Genomic DNA, 6,000 nt, shown 5'->3' on the forward strand with positions numbered 1-6,000 from the left:
CCACTGGGAATCGTCCCAGACCTGCAACACTATGCGGTCCCACCAGTCTGTGCTTGTTTCCCGAGCCCAGAATCGGCGTTCCACAGCATGAACCTGCCCCATTAGCACCATGATGCATGCATTGTCAGGGCCCATGCTTTCAGAGAAATCTGTGTCCATGTCCTGATCACTCACGGGACCGCGCTGATGTCGCCTCCTCGCCCGGTATCGCGTTGCCATGTTCTGGTGCTGCATATACTGCTGAATAATGCGTGTGGTGGTTAATGTGCTCCTAATTGCCAAAGTGAGCTGAGCGGGCTCCATGCTTGCCTTGGTATGGCGTCCGCACAGAAAAAAGGCGCGGAACGATTGTCTGCCGTTGCTCTGACGGAGGGAGGGGCGACTGATGACACAGCTTACAGGGTTGGCTTCAGGGAGCTAAAATCAACAAAGGGGGTGCCTGTACATCAAGGAGTATTTCAGGCAGGACTGCACGGAGGGTTCCAATAAGAAATGGTGCACCTAAGTTATCGTTGTTATTGGAACAAGGAGGTTAGCCTGGCCTCTGATTGATACATGGCTAGATTTACCTCGCTGCACCTTCTCTGTGAGTGACTGCAGTGTGACCTAGAGGAATGAGTCCCCTAGACAGGGGAGGAGGCAAATGAGTACAAAACAAATCTGGTCTATTTCTTGTTTTGACCCACTCCATCTATCTTTTACATCTTTGGCTGGCAGCAGACGGTGCAGAAGGACTGCATGCCATCCACATCTCATGGCTGCTCGGCAGAAGATGGTACAGTACGACTGCTAGCCATCCCCATCTCTTGCCTGCCTGGCAGAAGATGGTGCAATACGACTGCTAGCAATCCTCATCTCTTGCCTGCCTGGCAGAAGATGGTACAGTACGACTGCTAGCAGTCCGTATCGCCTGCCCGCTCACCATAAGACGGTTCAATAGGACTGACTGCAGGACTAAAGAGAATGACCTGGTCAAGTCACTCCAAATTTAGTCCCTGCGCCCATGTCTGCCCAGGCGCTCCCAGCCGACGCGGCCAGGAGCACCTCGGACACGATGAGGACGACTACCAGTCGTATTGCACCGTCTGCTGCCAGAAGGCAAGGGGTTGCTGCTACTGTGCAGCAAAGCCGTACCGCGTCTGCCAGCACCCAGGAGACATAGGGTGACGGTTACCTGAGCGGGCTCCATGCTTGCTGTGGTATGGAGTCTGCACAGGTAACTCAGGAAAAAAGGCGCAAAATGATTGTCTGCCCTTGCTTTCACGGAGGGAGGGAGGGAACGGGGGCCTGACAACACGTACCCAGAACCACCCGCGACAATGTTTTAGCCCCATCAGAGTGCTCCATTGTGACTGCTCTGGACAGCACTCTCAGATGCCCGATTGTTTGCCATTGCTCTGACGCTGGGAGGGGCGCTTACAGGGTTGGCTTCAGGGAGCTAAAATCAACAAAGGGGGTGGCTTTACATCAAGGAGTATTTCAGGCAGGACTTCACGGAGGGTTCCAATAAGAAATGGTGCACCTAAGTTATTGTCCTTATTGGAGCAAGAAGGTTAGCCTGGCCTCTGATTGATACATGGCTAGATTTACCTCGCTGCACCTTCTCTGTAAGTGACTGCAGTGTGATCTAGAAGAATGAGTCCCCTAGACAGGGGAGGGGGGGAAGCAAATGAGTACAAAACAAATCTGGTCTATTTCTTGTTTTGACCCACTCCATCTATCTTTTACATCTTTGGCTGGCAGCAGACGGTGCAGAAGGACTGCATGCCATCCACATCTCATGGCTGCTCGGCAGAAGATGGTACAGTACGACTGCTAGCAGTCCGTATCGCCTACCCGCTCACCATAAGACGGTTCAATAGGACTGACTGCAGGACTAAAGAGAATGACCTGGTCAAGTCACTCCAAATTTAGTCCCTGTGCCCATGTCTGCCCAGGCGCTCCTGATCGACCTCACAGAGGCGACCAGGAGCACCTCAGACATGACGATGACGGCTACCAGTCGTACTGTACCGTCTGCTGCCACAAGGCAAGGGGTTGCTGCTACTGTGTAGCAATGCCGTACCGCGTCTGCCAGCACCCAGGAGACATAGGGTGACGGTTACCTGAGCGGGCTCCATGCTTGCCATGGTATGGCGTCTGCACAGGTAACTCAGGAAAAAAGGCGCGAAATGATTGTCTGCCCTTGCTTTCACGGGGGGAGGGAGGGAACGGGGGGCTGACGATATGTACCCAGAACCACCCGCGACAATGTTTTAGCCCCATCAGGCATTGGGATCTCAACCCAGAATTCCAATGGGCAGCGGAGACTGCGGGAACTGTGGGATAGCTACCCACAGTGCAACGCTCCGGAAGTCGACGCTTGCCTCGGTACTGTGGAAGCGCTCCGCCGAGTTAATGCACTTAATGCACTTAGAGCATTTTCTGTGGGGACACACACACTCGAATTTATAAAACCGATTTCTAAAAAACCGACTTCTATAAATTCGACCTTATTCCGTAGTGTAGACATACCCTCAGTTTCTCCTTCTGTCAAGTAAGGATAACAAGCCTCTCCTGCCTACCTCACTGTGGTAGGAGCTGTGAGGATCCGTTTGAGAGCGTCACTAGTAGCAGTGCATAATATGAGGTGTCCTATCACATTGAGTCATATCAGATTGTGACATAAGATATCTGAAATATTCTATTTTATTTGTATTTTATTATTTTGTAAATGTTAAGAGCAGCAACTACTTAGCACAGACTGAAGCAACTTATCTAATTTTCTTGACCAAAGTGTCTCCTTTTTGTGTGCGACAAGACAATTTAACACTTTGTGACAAACAGGAGATGGTTTACTAGGGTGACTATATTTCCCAAAGGGAAAACGGGACACCACGTGGGGCTAGCCCAAGCCCCTCCTCCCCCACTGATTGCCTGAGCCCTGCCTGCCCGCAGCGTGAGACTGGGGCTGCTGTTGCTTCTCACTCAAGCCCTGCCTCCCCCCCGCACAGGGATTGCGTCACCGCTCTCCCCTCCCTCCCGCATGTTCCTCTGGACCCCACTTTTTGACAAAAGTGCACATTTGTCCTGCTTGCTCTTGCCAGCTGATCAACTATTAATGTTTTGGCAACTGTCTTTAAGTGTATAGGTAAGCCTCTTTAACAAATTACCAAATATTTATTTTATACCTCAAAGGGAAGCGAGGAGCATTCCCCATTAGACTCATCACCCATCTAAGCTGCAAGTGTCCCTAAATATGTACCAAGTACACTTCTTAATTTAAAAAAAGCCTCCAAGTTAAAAGGGGCTGGGTGATTGCTCATTGATCTTCAGATTAACACATTTATTTTTTTTTTTTGCACTGACAGTTCAAATTGGAGTACTGGAAACTATCTGTAAAGTTTATTTTATTTATAATATGGCAATATTTATTTTGAAATATGTTCTTCTGTCTGCATACATTTCTTCTGCTTGTCATGATACTCAAGGACATCTTTGTCAAAATGTATTATCCCAGTGCATGTTCACTTTTTGGGCCAAGGTGCATGGTTAACTTTCATTGACCTAGGAGATAAGAGCTGTCTGTCCAGAAGATAGAAGACTTTCTACAGCATGTGTTCAAAATGAGAAGAAAAAGTTAACAGGCCGGCCAGGGCACAGAAAATGTAAGGGGTAATTCTATACTGCTGGTCTAATTTCCTCCTACACAGAAATAACCCTTACCCAGAAACCATGCTGCAAATACTTGGATGTATTCCAAATGACTGAATTAGCAGATTTATTCAGAAGACAAATTTAAGAAATGGCTTAAAAATATAAGAATTATATAGTCCTTCAGAAGTCCAAGAAAGCTTTTTATGCTATAATGAACATATGTTACAGGAAATCTTCCAAGGTTTCAAACTTTGAAATAACATTAAAATTTCACATTATTTAATCCTTTTTCCCTTTTGCCTGGTCTACACAAAAAAGTTAGGTCGACCCAGCTATGTTGCTCACAGGTGTAAAAAATCCACTACCCTGAGCGACGTCATTGTCAACCTAACCCCCAGTGTCGATAGTGCTAGGTCGACAGAAGAATTCCTCCATTGACCCAGCTACCGCCTCTCAGGGAGGTGAATTAACAGGAGAACTCCTCCCATAGTGTTTACATTGAAGTGCTACCGCAGCACCACCATAGCGTTTCAAGTATAGACAAGCCCTTAGACAAGGGATGTCCATCTGTCCTTTATCCCTGATGTGCAACTTTAGAATATTTAAAAGGGCTGTGACAATTTCCATCTGCAGGAGCCACAAGCGAATGAGCCTTCTTGGGCTCTACAGGACAGTTGCTCACGTTGGTATTGGGTAGCAAACTACAGTTTCCTGCTGACACAGTCTCACTTTCCTGCCTGCCTCCTCCCACAGACTCATTCTTACCCATCTGATCTAATTAACCCCACTCTCTCTTAAGCAAGTCTGATCTAGTCTACTTCTTTTCCTCTTGTCCTCTCATCTGGGCTGGGCTGGCTTCTACCCCTTAGGACAGGGGTGGGCAAACTTTTTGGCCCGAGGGCCATATCCGGCTATAGAAATTGTATGGCGGGCCATGAATGCTAATGAAATTGGGGTTGGGGTGCAAGAGGGGGTGCGGCTCCAGTATGGGGCCAGAAATGATGAGTTCAGGATGCAGGAGGGGGCTCTGGGCTGGGGCAGGGGGGGAGGTGAGGGCTTGGGCTGGGGGTGCGGGCTCTGGGATGGGGCTGGGAATGAGGGGTTTGGGGTGCAGGAGGGTGCTCTGGGCTGGGATCAAGGGGTTTGGAGGGCAGGAGGGGGACTAGGGCTGCGGCATGGGGTTGGGGCGTGGCGGGGGTGTGGCTCAGAGGTGCAGGCTCTGGGGTGTGCTTACCTCAAGCGGCTCCCAGAAGTAGCGGTATGTCCACCCTCTGGCTCCTAAGTGAAGGCGTAGCCAGGCACCTCTGCTGTGCACCGCCCTGTCTGCAGGCACTGCCCCTGCAGCTCCCATTGGCCGCGGTTGCTGGCCAATGGGAGCTGCAGGGAGCAGCATGCAGAGCGGAGCCTCCTGGCTACCCCTATGCATAGGAGTCGGAGTGGGGACATGCCGCTGCTTCTGGGAGCCACGCAGAGCAGCTTCCAACCCTGCTCCAACCTCCCTTCCCTCATCAGCGCTAGAGCGGGGCAAGCCCTGGACCCTGCTCCCCAATGGAAGCTCGAGGGCCAGATTCAGCCCATGGCCTTAGTTTGCGCACCCCTGCCTTAGGAAGTGTGACTTTCTGATGCAAATATCTCTTAGAGGGCTGGCAGGGCTTGGATCTGTTGTTAATAACAAGTTAGAGGAATGAATGTTGGGATTTACAGGTAATAAATTATGAAAATTTCGGCATGACACCTAAAGCACTAAGGGCCAAGTTTTCAACCTGTCTCCAACTAGACAGTGGGTAGTTGTCAATCCCTGAAGGATGTATGCTTTTATTTAAATACAAATGGTTCTAGCCAGTTGCAGGGAGGATTTTCAGAATTTGAACTGAATATAAACCAAAGCAGTCTTATCAATTCTCTGGTAAACTAAAACACTTGCCAAGGGGGATGAATTGCCCCATTCATCAAAATGAAGTCTAACACTGACAATACTATTAACTATTTCATTAATAATTCTAATATATACATCTAGGTATTTCAAGTTCTCCAGCATTGTCTGTTGGTGAGATGATGAGACTGGCTGTCAGGGGCTCTAGGTTCTTCCGATGGAGTACCACCAAATGCTCACATATTTTCATTGTCCCAAGCACAGGGATGTCACCAACAAACTTTGTTAGGGGCACTAGGTAGTCCTGTCCTGAACAACTCTTCCATCTAGTCCGCTGCATGTGTTAGGAACGTTTTACCACTGTGCTTGCAAAACTTCTTCCTGAAATTTCCAGCGACTGATATGTACCTGGGCTACAGTTAATGCTGTATCCAGGGAATTAAATTCTCACTGAGCTCAGAGGGCTGATGCTGAGGTCTACCGCTCAAGCG

Source organism: Caretta caretta, chromosome 3 (genome assembly GCF_965140235.1).
Source record: "Caretta caretta isolate rCarCar2 chromosome 3, rCarCar1.hap1, whole genome shotgun sequence".
Lineage (NCBI taxonomy): Eukaryota > Metazoa > Chordata > Testudines > Cheloniidae > Caretta > Caretta caretta.